Source organism: Leucopleurus acutus (assembly GCF_964270905.1).
Source record: "Leucopleurus acutus genome assembly, chromosome: 2".
Taxonomy (NCBI): Eukaryota; Metazoa; Chordata; class Mammalia; order Artiodactyla; family Delphinidae; genus Leucopleurus; species Leucopleurus acutus.
In genome coordinates this window covers 76,053,921-76,069,628 of record NC_139143.1, presented here as the reverse complement: position 1 = coordinate 76,069,628, position 15,708 = coordinate 76,053,921, and positions in this window count along the sequence as shown.

Genomic DNA, 15,708 nt, shown 5'->3' with positions numbered 1-15,708 from the left:
ATTTTAATCCTTTTGGCTGCGTCCAGTCTTAGATATACATGGTATGCAAGATCTTTCCTTGTGGCGCGTGGGCTCTTCGTTGCAGTGTGCAGGCTTCTCTCTAGTTGTGGTGTGCAGGTTTTCTCTCTCTAGTTGTGGTGTGCAGGATCCAGGGCGTGTGGGCTCTGTACTTTGTGTCATGCAGGCTCTCTTGCTGAGGTGTGCGAGCTCAGTGGTTGTGGCGCATGGGCTTAGTTGCCCCACAGTATGTGGGATCTTAGTTCCTCGACCAGGGATTGAACCGGCATCCCCTGAATTGGAAGGAGGATTCTTTACCACTGGGCCACCAGGGAAGTCCCTCTTCTACTTTATTTGAATTTACTGTATAATTCATTTATTTCTAAACTTCTATTTTTAAACAAATTCACAAAAGGCTATAACTTTTCCCTTTATTGCTATTTTGGCCACATCTGTTAGATTTTCTTTTTTAACATCTTTATTGCAGTATAATTGCTTTACAATGGTGTGTTAGTTTCTGCTTTATAACAAAGTGAATCAGTTATACATATACATATGTTCCCATATCTCTTCCCTCTTGCATCTCCCTCCCTCCCACCCTCCCTATCCCACCCCTCTAGGTGGTCACAAAGCACTGAGCTGATCTCCCTGTGCTATGTGGCTGCTTCCCACTAGCTATCTATTTTATGTTTGGTAGTGTATATATGCCCATGCCACTCTCACTTTGTTACAGCTTAACCTTCCCCCTCCCCATATCCTCAAGTCCATTCTCTAGTAGGTCTGTGTCTTTATTCCCATCTTACCCGTAGGTTCTTCATGACTTTTTTTATCCCCTTAGATTCCACATATATGTGTTAGCATACGGTATTTGTTTTTCTCTTTCTGACTTACCTTACTCTGTATGACAGACTCTAGGTCCATCCACCTCACTACAAATAGCTCAATTTCGTTTCTTTTTATGGCTGAGTAATATTCCATTGTGTATATGTGCCACATCTTCTTTATCCATTCATCTGATGATGGACACTTAGGTTGCTTCCATCTCCTGGCTATTGTAAATAGAGCTGCAATGAACATTTTGGTACATGACTCTTTTTGAATTATGGTTTTCTCAGGGTATATGCCCAGTAGTGGGATTGCTGGGTCGTATGGTAGTTCTATTTGTAGTTTTTTAAGGAACCTCCATACTGTTCGCCATAGTGGCTTATCAATTTACATTCCCACCAGCAGTGCAAGAGTGTTCCCTTTTCTCCACACCTTCTCCAGCATTTATTGTTTCTAGATTTTTTGATGATGGCTATTCTGACCGGTGTGAGATGATATCTCATTGTAGTTTTGATTTGCACTTCTCTAATGATTAATGATGTTGAGCATTCTTTCATGTGTTTGTTGGCAGTTTGTATATCTTCTTTGGAGAAATGTCTATTTAGGTCTTCTATCCATTTTTGGATTGGGTTGTTTGTTTGTTATCGAGCTGCATGAGCTGCTTGTAAATTTTGGAGATTAATCCTTTGTCAGTTGCTTCATTTGCAAATATTTTCTCCCACTCTGAGGGTTGTCTTTTTATCTTGTTTATGGTTTCCTTTGCTGTGCAAAAGCTTTGAAGTTTCATTCGGTCCCATTGGTTTATTTTTGTTTTTATTTCCATTTTTCTAGGAGGTGGGTCAAAAAGGATCTTGCTGTGATTTATGTCATAGAGTGTTCTGCCTATGTTTTCCTCTAAGACTTTGATAGTGTCTGGCCTTACATTTAGGTCTTTAATCCATTTTGAGCTTATTTTTGTGTATGGTGTTAGGGAGTGATCTAATCTCATACTTTTGCATGTACCTGTCCAGTTTTCCCAGCACCACTTATTTAAGAGGCTGTCTTTTCTCCACTGTATATTCTTGCCTCCTTTATCAAAGATAAGGTGACCATATGTGCGTGGGTTTATCTCTGGGCTTTCTATCCTGTTCCATTGATCTATCTTTCTGTTTTTGTGCCAGTACCATAGTGTCTTGATTACTGTAGCTTTGTAGTACAGTCTGAAGTCAGGGAGCCTGATTCCTCCAGCTCTATTTTTCGTTCTCACGATTGCTTTGGCTATTCGGGGTCTTTTCTGTTTCCATACAAATTGTGAAAGTTTTTGTTCTAGTTCTGTGAAAAATGCCAGTGGTAGTTTGATAGGGATTGCATTGAATCTGTAGATTGCTTTGGGTAGTAGAGCCATTTTCACAATGTTGATTCTTCCAATTCAGGAACATGGTATATCTCTCCATCTATTTGTATCATCTTTAATTTCTTTCATCAGTGTCTTATAATTTTCTGCATACAGGTCTTTTTTCTCCTTAGGTAGGTTTATTCCTAGATATTTTATTCTTTTTTGTTGTAATGGTAAATGGGAGTGTTTTCTTAATTTCACTTTCAGATTTTTCATCATTAGTGTATAAGAATGCCAGAGATTTCTGTGGATTAATTTTGTATCCTGCTACTTTACCAAATTCATTGATTAGCTCTAGTAGTTTTCTGGTAGCATCTTTAGGATTCTCTATGTAGAGTATCATGTTATCTGCAAAAAGTGACAGTTTTACTTCTTCTTTTCTGATTTGGATTCCTTTTATTTCTTTTGTTCTCTGATTGCTGGGCCACATCTGTAAAATTTTGATATGTATTTCTGTCATTGCTATTTGTCTCTAAATAATCTATAACTTTTGTTTTATTTCCTTCTTAACTCAAGGTTTATTAAATGAGTGTTTCATTCTGTTTGTTTTCTTTCCAAGGGGAATGAGCACTATCTTTTTTGTTGTTATTTTCCACTTTTATTGCACAGTGATGTGGTCTGTATGATTTTTCTGCATGTGAATGTTTTAAATGTGTATGTGGAGACAATGCTTTCTTTCATTTTTAAATAAATTAAAATTTTTCTGTTAAAGTAATACACACATAATTTGAATTATATAACAGAATACAAGGCGTATAACAAGAAATAACTGGTTCTTGTCCCTTCCCTCACATCTCCTCAGTCCTGTTCCCCAGAGGCAATCATTTTCAACAAGTTCAGATATGTAGTCTGTTAATTTATCTCCGTATTTCCAAATGATACAATATGCTACGATTTCTTGATTTTAAATGTTAGATATTATTCATTTGATTTCCTACTATAGAATATGAAGACTGTTCTTATTATACCATGGTTACTCAGTTCCCACTTTCCTTACCCAGTGCTCCAATATAGTTTTATCACCATTTTATGGCTACTGTTCATTCCTGAGACAAATAGTATTTTCTGATTACGTTTCTTCTCCTGAATAATCTTTTTTTTCCATCTAGAGATAATTACTGCTTCATTTTTGTCACGTGCTTAGTTTTCTATGTGCCTATTATTAGGCTTTTCCAAATTTTTCAAAAAGTTTTTGAAGCAGATTAATGCTATTTCTCATGTGGGCAAATGCACCAAATAGTTTTTCATCTTCTTTTTCTTTCTTCTTCTTTTTCTTCTTTTTCCATCAGCAAGAAGTTTCTCCTGGAAATCTCTTTCTTTGACACTAATTTGGATTGTTTGATCTCTAGGCCCCCTGCACAGCTATTGTCCTGGGACTTCCCTTCCTCTGTTTTTTGTATTAAACCCCTTTTTCCTGAATTTTATGTATTCCCATTTCTTGATTTACTTGGTTGGAGCAAGTTTGCCATGTGTCCTGAGAAAGGGTGTGTGGGTGATATAACAGATGCCATTGATGCCCAACCTCATATTCACTCAACTCACCTGAGTTCACCTGCACTTGCTGGCTGGTTCAATTTCTCCTGAGAATTAAACTAAGGTAAAGGAAAATTAGTCACCTGGAAACACCTACTGCCCCTGGATATGAGAGAGGCCCTAAGTGTCTAGCTTCTCCTTTTATAGATTATCCAGCTATCCCCTATTTTCAAAATCATTCCTGATCCACATCTTGTGTTGTACCTAATTCCTCCAATTCCTGAACTTTTCTGGGAAATTCCAGGAAAATTGTTTTGCTTTTCAATACCATTCCCCTCATTAGGGAAATAAAGTCAATTCCCTATGACTCAATTTTCTATAACAGCATGACCAAGATTTGTGGTCACCCCAACATTGTTTCATAGATATTAAATAAAATATTATTGTTAAATGGTTGAATACTAAAGAGACAGCTTTATACCCCTGTTTATCTTAATCAGACTTGTCAAAGGTCTATTTCATTGGTCTTTTCACAGAATTAACTTTTGATTGTTTGATCAAGTGTTTTGTTTGCTTTTTATTTTGTACATTGAAATCTCTTCCATATTTGTAATGATTTTTACTCTTGAATAATATCTCCTTTCTTATTTCTAATTTTACATTTTTTAATACCAAAGAATATGTATAAAGCCATCTATGATATTTGCTCCACTAGTCTCTTGTTTATTGTATTCCTGTGTCCACTGGAATTAAATATTCCTTAATTTCTTTTTTATTTTTGTTGAAAAACACAATTTCATCAGAGTATTTAAATTATACACGTATTTATATCAACGAGATTACTTAAGACTTAACTATTAGTCAAATAAACTCTTCAATTTATTATTTCCACATATCCAATGAAAATCTCTGTCTTTTAATTGTGCGTGCTTTTGGTATCAAGTCTAAGAACTCTTTGCTTAGTATTAGATCCCAAAGACATTTCTCCTGTATTTTTGTAAAATTTTATTGTTTTACATTTTATATTTAAGTCCATCATCCATTTTGAGTTCATTTTTTTATGAGGTGTGAGACTTAAATTGAGGCTCTTTTTTTTTGCTATGAATTACCAACTACTCAAGCAACCGCCTATTTAAAAAGGCTTTCCCCATTGAATTACTTTTGCACCTTTGTCAAAAGTCTGTTGGGCATATTTGTGTGGGTCTATATTCTGTTCCATTAGTTTATATGTCTGTTCCTCTGCCAATCAAGTCTTGATTACTGTAGATTTATTTCTCTCACTTTATTCTTTTTCAACATTATTTTGAACTATTCTTGTCCCTTTGTCTTTCCATGTACATTTTAGAATAATATTGTCTATAACTACAAAATTATCTTGTTAGGATTTTGACAGGAATTGTGTTAAACCAACATATTAGTTTGGGGAGGAATGGCCTCTTTACTATGTTAAATTTTCTTATCCATAAAACATGGTATGTCTCTCCATTTATTTATATTAAAATTTTTTTCATCAGTAGTATGTGGTTTTCATCATACAAATCCTGTACATGTTTTGTTAGATTTACACCTGTTATTTCTTTTCAGTGATTATAAATGGTATTGCATTTAAAATTCCAGAGTCCACATGTTCATTGTTAAATATATAGAAATACAATTAAATTTTTACTCTTTACCTGTGTTTTGCAAACTTGATATATATTCACTTATTAGTTCTAGGAGTTTTTTATGAATTCTTCAGATTTTCTACATAGACAATCATCATGTACAAGTAGGGATATTTTTATTTCTCTCTTCCCAATCTGAAAGCCTTTTTATTTTATTTTCTTACTTTATTAAACTGGCTAGAACTTTTAGCATTATGCTGAGTAAGAGTGGTGAGAGCAGACATCTTTGACTTGTTTCCTATCTTAGCGGGAAATCAAGCAGTGTTTCACTGTTAAGTATGATGTTAGCTGTAAGCCTTTTATAGATGCTCTTTGTCAAGATGAGGAAGTTCTTTTCTATTCCTCTTTTTTTTTTTTTCCTGAGACCTTTTATCTCAATGGGTGTTGATTTCGTCAAGTGCTTTTTTTTGCATTAATTGATGATCATCTGGGACTTCCTCGTGGTCCAGTGGTAAAGAATCACCTTCCAATGAAGGGGACATGGGTTCAATCCCTGGTCAGGGAACTAAGATCCCACATGCCAAGGGGCAACTAAGCCTGTGCACCACAACTACTGAGCTTGCACGCTTCAGTGAGAGAGCCTGTGTGCTGCAAACTACAGAGCCCATGTGCCCTGGAGCCTACATGCCACAACTAGAGAGAAGCCTGCGCCACAACAAAAGATCCGGCACGCCTCAACGAAGACCCCACGTGCAGCAACTAAGACCCGATGCAGCCAAAAGAATAAAGAAAATAAATAAATAGAATTTTAAAAATTGATAATCATCTGATTTTTCTTCTTTGGCCTGTTAATATAGTGAATTACACTGAAAAATTTTTTAAATATTTAAGCATCCTTACACCCCAGGAATAAATCCTACTTTGTCATGGTGTGTAATTCTTTTTTATATGTTGCTAAATCTATTTGCTAATATTTTGTTAAGAATTTTTGTATTTATATTCATGAGAGTTATTAGTCTGTAATTTTCTTTTTATATGTGTGTTAAACCTGTATTTGTTTTGGGCCAAGGATATGGTCTATCTTGGTACATGTTCCATGGGCACTTAGAAATAGTGTGTATTCTTTGTCTGGCTTTGGTATCAGGTAACTTCTTAAACTGAATTGGGATGTGTTCCCTCATCTTCTATATTCTGAAAGGGACTGTAAAAAATTGGTGTTAATTCTTCTTTAAATGTTTGGCAGAATTCTCCAGTGAAACTATCTGGGCCTGGAGATTTCTTTTGGGGGAATTTTAAAGTTACGAATTCAATTTCCTTTATAATTATAGAGCTATTCAATTATCTATTTCATTTTGGGTGAATTGTGGTAGCTTGTACATTGCAAGGAATTGTTCCATTTTATCTAAGTTGTCAAATTTATGTTTATAACATTATTTGTAGTATTTAAAAATTTTCCTTCTGATATATGCAAGTTCTGTAGTGATAGCCCCTGTTTCACCCAGATATTGGTAATTTGTGTCTTCTTTCCTTTTTTGGTCAGTCTTGCTAGACGTTTGTCCATTTCTTTTTAATCTTTTCAATAAACATCAACTTTCTGTATTTATTTGTTTCACTGATTTTCTCTATCTTTTCTCTATGTTCATTGTTTTCTGCTCTTCTCATTATTTCATTTCTTCTGTTTACTTTGGACTTATTTTGCTCTTCTTTCTCTAGGTTTTGAGGTGGGAGTTTAGATGATTGATTTGAGATTTTTCTTTTTTTTTTTTAGATTTTTCTATTTTTTTAATGTAGTGGTTCACGCTCTAAATTTCCCTCTCAGCAGTACTTTAACTGTGTCTTACAAATTTTGATATGTTGTATTTTCATTTTCATTCAGTTCAGTGTATTTTTTAATTTCCTTTGAGACTCCTCTTTGACCCATGTATTATTTGGAAGTATGTTGTTTACTTTCCAAGTGTTTAGAGATTTTTCTGTTCTTTTTCTGTTTGACTTCATTGTGTCTGGAAACCATGCTCTTTATGATTTCAATTCTTTCAAATTTGTTGAGTTGTTCTTTTGTTTGTTTTTGTTTTGTTTTTGCCCAGGATGTGATCCAGCTTGGTGTATATTCCATGGACACTTGAAAAGAAATGAGTGTTCCACTGTTACCGGGTGAAGTGTTCTACAAATATTAGATCCTGTGGGTTGATGGTGTTGTTGAGTTCTTCCATATCCTTGTTAATTTTCTGTCTAGTTGGTTTATCGATTGTTGAAAGAGAGACGTTGAAACCTCCAACTGTAATTGTAGATTTGTCAAGTCCTCCTTCCATTCTATCACTTTTTCTTCACATATTTTACAGCTGTACTATTTGTTACATATTAATGTAGGGTCTTTTTGGTGGATTGATCCTTTTATCATTATATAATGTCCCTCTCTGTCTCTGGTAATATCTTCTGCTCTGAAGTTTACTTTATCTGATGCTTTTGTGGGTAAGGTGGGGCCACATTTTCCCCTGCGATATTGCTGGAGTGGAGCATTCATTGTCTGAATGTTTTTGATAATGCTAAGCTGGTCCTTTTCTAGTCATTTGGCTAGAGAGGACATACTTCTGCTGGGGCTTCTTTTTTTGGCTGTGCCATTGGTATTTCTGGGTCTCTGGTTTTCAACTCCAAATTTGAGATATAAAGCAAAGAGAAAACCCAGGGAACATACCACTGTGTCATTCTTCAGGTCCTGAAGTCTCTAGCTGTTCTACTTTCTTCTCCCCAATTTTTAAGAATCTTATTACATTATATGTAATGTCCAGGACTTTTATTTGTGCTTAGTAGGAAGAATAGGGAAAAGTGCCTTTTACCCACATTCCCAGAAGATGTCTGAAGCGTTATATTTTTTATATGCATGCTTAAACTTATATTTTCTATCAATATGTAGAGTTAACCATAGGCTATATTTTCCTCCTGAACTTGTTGTGGGGAAAAACTCCCAACCAAACTCTCCACAGGAAAAGTCTCTAGGTGGGGGAATTATGTGTGATTTTCCCTTTATTTCCTTTTTCTGTGTTTTCTACACTTTCTACAATTGGCATGTATCATTATAAATTATATTTGGAAGCTCGATGTTCTATGTGCCCTATGTTATTATTGTGGAGTAAAACCCTATCCATTTCTACATCACTTCTACCGCAAAATAGAATTTTATAGGCCTTCTTTTTGCTTATAGTGCTAAACAATTAAAACTGCAGGTTCTAATCTGAAAAATGCATCTTCGTAACTAATCAAAGAAGTCTCAGAAAGAGATGTCCCCTCTCTCCTGGATCTACAGAGGGAACATTATCCTTCTGCCTAATAAAGCTGGCTCAAAGAATCCAATTTGATATATTGTTAAACTGAAGACTTTGATAAGAATATCAGAAGATCTGAAATGCATAATTCTATTTGGTTATCTTATTTCATAATTTGTTACTTGGGCAATGATGTAATTGACATCTCTGTATTCCTGCACAGAATCAATACTTATAAAATTGCTCTGTCAAAGAAGAGACAGTTATTGACACTTGCACTTTCTCAGTCATGAGTCGGGAGAAAGAAGCCTATGGTTCTGCTAGATAGTCTCCTTCAACGAAGACATTGAGAGACTTATTTCAATTAATTAACAAATTACATTAATAAGTCCATGTGGAGCTGAAAGCTGAAGGCTGTGGTCTGTGCTGACAGGCCCCAATAAAGCAGCAAAGAGAAGGCAGATAGACCATTATTTTGGGCACCAGCAAGAGCCTGCTTGCTTCTGTGATGTACCTCTTGCCGGCTCAGAATAACTCTGTTTTGCTGAATCAATCTGCAGAGCTATCACAAAGAGAGTAAGGGACTTCCCTGGTGGTGCAGTGGTTAAGAATGCGTCTGTCAGTTCAGAGGACCCGGGTTCAAGCCCTGGTCCAGGAAGACCCCACATGCTGTGGAGCAACTAAGCCTGTGCGCCACAACTACTGAGCCTGCGCTCTAGAGCCAGTGAGCTACAACTACCGAAGCCTGTGTGCCTAGAACCCATGTTCTGCAACAAGAGAAGCCACTTCAATGAGAAGCCTGTGCACCGCAACAAAGAGTAGCCCCCGCTCGCCACAGCTAGAGAAAGCCCACACGCAGCAACAAGGACACAACGCAGCCAAAAATAAATAAATAACAAAGAGAGTAAGAAAAAATGCACACAAATATATTGTTTAATCCTCTGTGGTCCAAGAACCTCAAGCAGTTTCACTTTCTCAAGGAGAAAGAGCCCAGGGCACTATCCTCTGAAATACTCTTAATTCATTTATTTGCTGCCAGCAATCAGGTTAAAGGAATAGTTCCGAGCACTATCTTCCAGGAATATGTGAGTTTTCTTTATGAAATTGAGGTCCATCTGGCAGGAGGGTGAGTTTCCTCATACTTCTAGTCTCCTGGAGGTAAGGAATTGGCTTTATTTGGGAACAGGGAACTGCTTCCTGGAAGAGAAACAATAGCGTGAGAGGTCTCGTGCATCGGGGAGCTCAGAGCACCTTTGTACATGCTTTCTGAATGTGTGTTCTAAAACTCTAATTGTGGACTTCCCTGGTTGTGCAGTGGTTAAGAATCCACCTCCCAATGCAGGAGACACGGGTTCGATTCCTGGTCCAGGAAGATCCCACGTGCCATGGAGCAACTAAGCCCATGCACCACAACGACTGAGCCTGTGCTCTAGAGCCCACGAGCCACAACTACTGAGTCCACGTGCCACAACTACTGAAGCTCGCATGCCTAGAGCCCGTGCTCCTCAACAAGAGAAGCCACCGCAATGAGAAGCCTGCCTACTGCAACGAAGAGTAGCCCCTGCTCACCGCAACTACAGAAAGCCCGTGTGCAGCAATGAAGACCCAACGCAGCCAAAAATAAATAAATAAATGATAAAAAAAAAACCCTCTAATTGTAGGTGAAACACGCATCCAAAGAGGGGTATGTCAATTCATATCTGGCATGTCTGGAGATGTCCAGCTCCTGCCTGAGCAACCTGAAACTGGACCTGAGTGTACTCTTTCTTTTTTCCTTCCCCTTCCTCCCTTTTTCCCCCCTCCCTCTCTCTCTCATTTCTCCCCTCCCTTCCTTTGTTCCTTCTTTCTCTTGGAAGAAATATAAAAACAAGCTAAGTCAAGACGTGAGGAGTAACTTAGTGTACTGCAATACCTTTTCATATCTTAGGAATAAGACAGGTGGCACCATTATAGATCCTATAGCTTTGCAAATAGTCATCCAAACACTCAGTAGCTACAGACAGTAAAAGGACAATAAAACTTTATGCCAATAAATTTGATAACTTAGACAAAATGGACAAATTCCTGGATGTACAAAAACTATCCAAGTTTATTCAAGGAGAAATAGATAACCTCAATAGCCCTATATCTATTAAAGAAATTGAAATTATTATCAAAACTTTCCCACATAAAAACCTCGAGTTTCAGATGGCTTCACTGGTGAATTCTCACAAACATTTAAGGAATAAATAATACTAATTTTACACAAAGTCTTCCAGAAAATAAGAGGAAAGAACACTTCTCAACTCAGACATCCAGGCAGAGACTTTATAAGAAAAGAAACCTAGAGACCAATATTTCTCATGATCATAGATGCAAAAAAGGTTAAACCAAATTTTAGCAAGCCCAACAGTATAAAAAAGGACAGGCTATCTTGACCAATGCAAGGTTGGTTTTATATTTGAAAAGCAGTTAATGTAATTCACTATATTAATAGAGCAAAAAAAAAAATCATCATTTCAATAGATGCAGAAAAAGCATTTGATAGAATTCAACACCCATTAATTGTTTTTTAAAAATAATAAGTGGGGGGCTTCCCTGGTGGCGCAGTGGTTGAGAGTCCGCCTGCCGATGCAGGAGACACGGGTTCGTGCCCCGGATCGGGAAGATCCCACATGCCGCGGAGCGGCTGGGCCCGTGAGCCATGGCCGCTGAGCCTGCGTGTCTGGAGCCTGTGCTCCGCAACGGGAGAGGCCACAACAGTGAGAGGCCCGCGTACCGCAAAAAAAATAATAATAATAAATTAAAAAATAAAAATAATAAGTGGGAACAGAAGGAAACTTCCTTAACCTGATAAAGGGCATATATAAAAAACTTACATCTATCGTCATTAATAGTGAAAGACTGCATCCTTTCTCCCCAAGATCAGAAACAAGGTGAAGATGTCTGCTCTTACTACTCTGATTCAGCATAGTCCTGGAAGTTCTAGCTAGTGAAATAAGGCAATAAAAGAAAAAATTTAAATGCACAGGTGGAAAGGAAGAAATAAAATTTTCCATATTTGAAAATGACCCAATGATCTATGTAGAAAATCCCAAAGGATCTATATTTTAAAACTCCTATAACTAATGAGTGAGTTCGGCAAGGTTACAAAGTCAATATACAAAACCGTTTAGTATTTCTATATAACAACAATGAACAATCAGAAATTTATTTTTTGAAGTACCATTTACAATAGCATGAAGAATATGCCATATTTAGGGATACATTTGACAAAAGATGTGCAAGATATATATATATACTAAAAACTGCTAAGAGAAATTTAGGAAGACTTAAATGGGGAGCATGCTGTGTTCGTGGATCAGAAGACTTGGAATTGTTAAGATGTCAATTCTCTCCAAGTTGATCTATGGAATCAAAGTCCCAGCAGGCTTTTTTTAAGAAATAAATTTATTTATTTTTGGCTACGTTGGGTCTTCGTTGCTGCACACGGGCTTTCTGTAGTTGCCGCGAGCAGGGGCTACTCTTCATTGCGGTGGCTTCTCTTGTTGCAGAGCACGGACTCTGGGTGTGTGGGCTTCAGTAGTTGTGGCTCGTGGGCCCAGTAATTGTGGCTCATGGGCTTAGTTGCTCTGTGGCATGTGGGATTCCTGGACCAGGGCTCGAACCCGCGTTTCCTGAGTTGGCAGGCGGATTCTTAACCAGTGCACCACCAGGGAAGTCCCCCCCTTTTTTTTTAAGTTGACATGCTGTTTTTAAATTTTATATGGAAGTGCAACAATGTTTGTATGGAAATGCAAAATTTATATGCAATAGCTTTTGAAAGTTTGAAAAAAAGAACAAAGTTAAAGAGAGTGCAGACGTACGATCACAAACATTTGGCCAATTTATTTTTGATAAAGATGCCAAGGCAATTCAATGAGGAAAGTATAATCTTTTCAACAATGGTGCTGGAACAATTGATAGCCATATGTAAAAATTAAACCTCAACCCTCATTTCACACTATAAATAAAAAATTTACTTAAAATGGATCCTATATTTAAATGTAAGCACTAAGCCTATAAAACTAGAAGAAAACAGCAAAAAATCTTAATGACCTTAGGTTTGGCAGAGATTTATTAAATATGATTAAAAAACTATATCTAAAAGAAAAAAGTATTCTGTAAAAGAGAAACTGATAAATTGGACTTTATAAAAATTTTAAATGTCTGCTTTTCAAAAGACAATGAGTGGTGATCATTTGGTAGCACATAGAAATATCAACTCACTGTGTTGTGCACCTGGAACTAACATAGTGTTGTAGGTCAATTATACTTCAATAATAAATTTTAAGGAAAGAAAAAGAAAAGAAATACTGGACTTCACACACACAAACCCCACAAACACACATACACAAATTATTTGGATGATACCCCTCCAAAAAGAAAGACAATGATAAAATAAAATGACAAATCAGATTGGGAGAAAATATTTCTAAAACTTATTGCCTGATGAAGGACATATATCTAGAATAAAAAAACCCCAAACTGTTACAACTCAATAATAAGAAAACAAACAACCCAACTTTAAAACATGGGCAAAAGATTTGAATGAATGCTTCATTAAAGAATATATACAGTTAGACAGGGGAAAAAAAGAGAATATATACAGTTAGTAAATAAATACATGAAAAGATGCTCTGCATCATTGGTACATGGATGTTTATATCAGCTTTATTAATAATTGCCAATCCTTGGGAGCAACCAAGATGTCCTTCAGTAGGTGAATGGAAAAATAAACTGTGGTATATCTAGACAGTGGAATCTTTTTTTTAAAGCTTTATTTATTAAAATTAATTTTTAAATTTATTTTTGGCTGTGTACGGTCTTAGTTGCGGCATGTGGAAGGGAGGCATGCAGGATCTTTCATTGAGGCGCGTGGGCTCTTCGTGGTGGCGCGTGGGTTTCTCTCTAGTTGTGTCGTGCGGGTTTTCTCTTCTCTGGTTGTGGCGTGCAGGCTCCAGAGCGGGTGGGCTCTGTAGTTTGCTGCACACAGGCTCTAGTTGAGGGGAGTGAGCTCAGTGGTTGTGGCACGCGGGCTTAATTTCCCTGCAGCATGCGGGATCTTAGTTCCCTGGCCAGGGATCGGACCTGTGTCCCCTGCATTGTAAGGCGGATTCTTTACCACTGGACCACCAGGGAAGTCCCTGGAATCTTATTTCGGGCTAAAAAGAAATCAGCTATCAAGCCATGAAAAGAAATGGAGGAAACAAGTGCATATTGCTAAGTGAAAGAAGTCAATCTGAAAGGGCTACACAGTGTATGATTTCAACTATATGGCATTCTGGAAGAGGCAAAACTATGGAGACAGTAAAAAGATTAGTGGTTTCCAGGGGTTGGAGAAGTAGATGGATGAATAGGCAGAGCACAGAGGATTTGTAGGGCAGTGAAAATACTCTATATGATACTATAATTATGGATACATTTGTCTAAACCCATAGAATGTACAACCCCAAGAATGCACCCTAATGTAAACTGTGGACTTTGGGTGATTATGATGTACTAGGTTTATCAGTTTTAACAAAGGTACCAGTTCTGGTGGGAGCTGGCAATAAAGAGGGAGGCTGTGCACGTGTGCGGGCAGGAGGGATGTGGGAACTCTCTGTACCTTCCCCTCAGTTTTGGGGTGAATCTAAAACTACTCTTAAAAAACAGTTTTCAAACATGAAACACCCACGCACATGCACACACACACATGCACACACACATCTGACCTAAAGTGTGCCGGAAAAGGAATTAAGAACTTTTTGTCCCCACCAAAAGGCTAATAAAGAAATTCACAGAAAAGAGAGAAGAAAGTAAGGTTCAGAACAATAAATACAATATTATTCAATTTACTAAAGTTTATAGTGCAAAATTATATTTATTACAACTGTAAAATGAAGGGAGTGATACTTTGCTGTACACCAGAAAATGAACATAACATTATAAATCAACTATACTTCAATTTTAAAAATAAATAAAATTTAAAAAGCAAAAATAAATAAAATAAAGGGAGTGGTAAATGCAAGATCAGGATTGTGGTTGATTGTCACAGGGAAGGAAGAGGATGAAATCAGAAGAGACCCACACAGTACTTCAAGGATAATGGTAATACTCTATTTCCTCAACTGGGCGAGGGTGCAAAAGTCTGCCTTGCATCATTATTCTTTATACCTTCACATCTTTTATAAATATCTTTTATCTACCCAATTAAAAATAAAGAAAAAATAGGGCTTCCCTGGTGGCGCAATGGTTGAGAGTCCGCCTGCCGATGCAGGGGACACGGGTTCGTGCCCCGGTCTGGGAAGATCCCACATGCCGCAGAGAGGCTGGGCCCATGAGCCATGGCCGCTGAGTCTGCATGTCTGGAGCCTGTGCTCCGCAACGGGAGAGGCCACAACAGTGAGGCCAGTGTACCGCAAAAAAATAAATAAATAAATAAATAAAATAAAGAAAAAATAAACATCAGCCCACTTGTGACAAGCCAGGAGCAGTTGGGGATGATATCAAAGGTCTAATTGGTATTGGGATGGGATGAGGACGGGAACTTGCCCTATTGCTCTGTGAAAATTCTGGGGTGATCTTGATGCCAGAACTAACTCAAGAAACTGAGGTTGGACTTCATAAGCATGTAACAGACCCAATGTTGCTCTTTTCCAAGTGAATCACATCTGTTCTAAATAGCTCATGGATCAAGCTTCAAGTGAGTAAAATTTTCTAGAAGCTTAGGAGAAATTTCAGTGTAAAGAACATGAGAGTTTCATTCTGTATGTTCAGAGACCTTCTTGCTTTCCATTTTGAGAGTAGGATCCTGTGAGAGTTGATGCAGGATGGTACGTAGAGATGAGAGCCTCTATTCAGGTACGACTCAATGGTAGGGACAGTTAAGGAGAAGGGGTGGCATGAGAAGGAAAAGATTTCTGGGGTTAGTTTGCAAGCCCCTTAAAGACCTAATTCTGAGAGTCTATATTTTAGGGAGTGCTGGGGGTGGAGGTCCATCTAAACACATTTCATTTTCTTCATTTTCATTAGGTCTGGCCCAGACTTCTCTTCCTCTTCTGAGGCTGCTGGTTCTTTCACATCACATCACATCACCTGCAAGGCTTACTGCCTCACTGCCTCCCCTCACACCCATATTCAACCCCTACTCTCACCAGATTCCCCGGGGCCACCT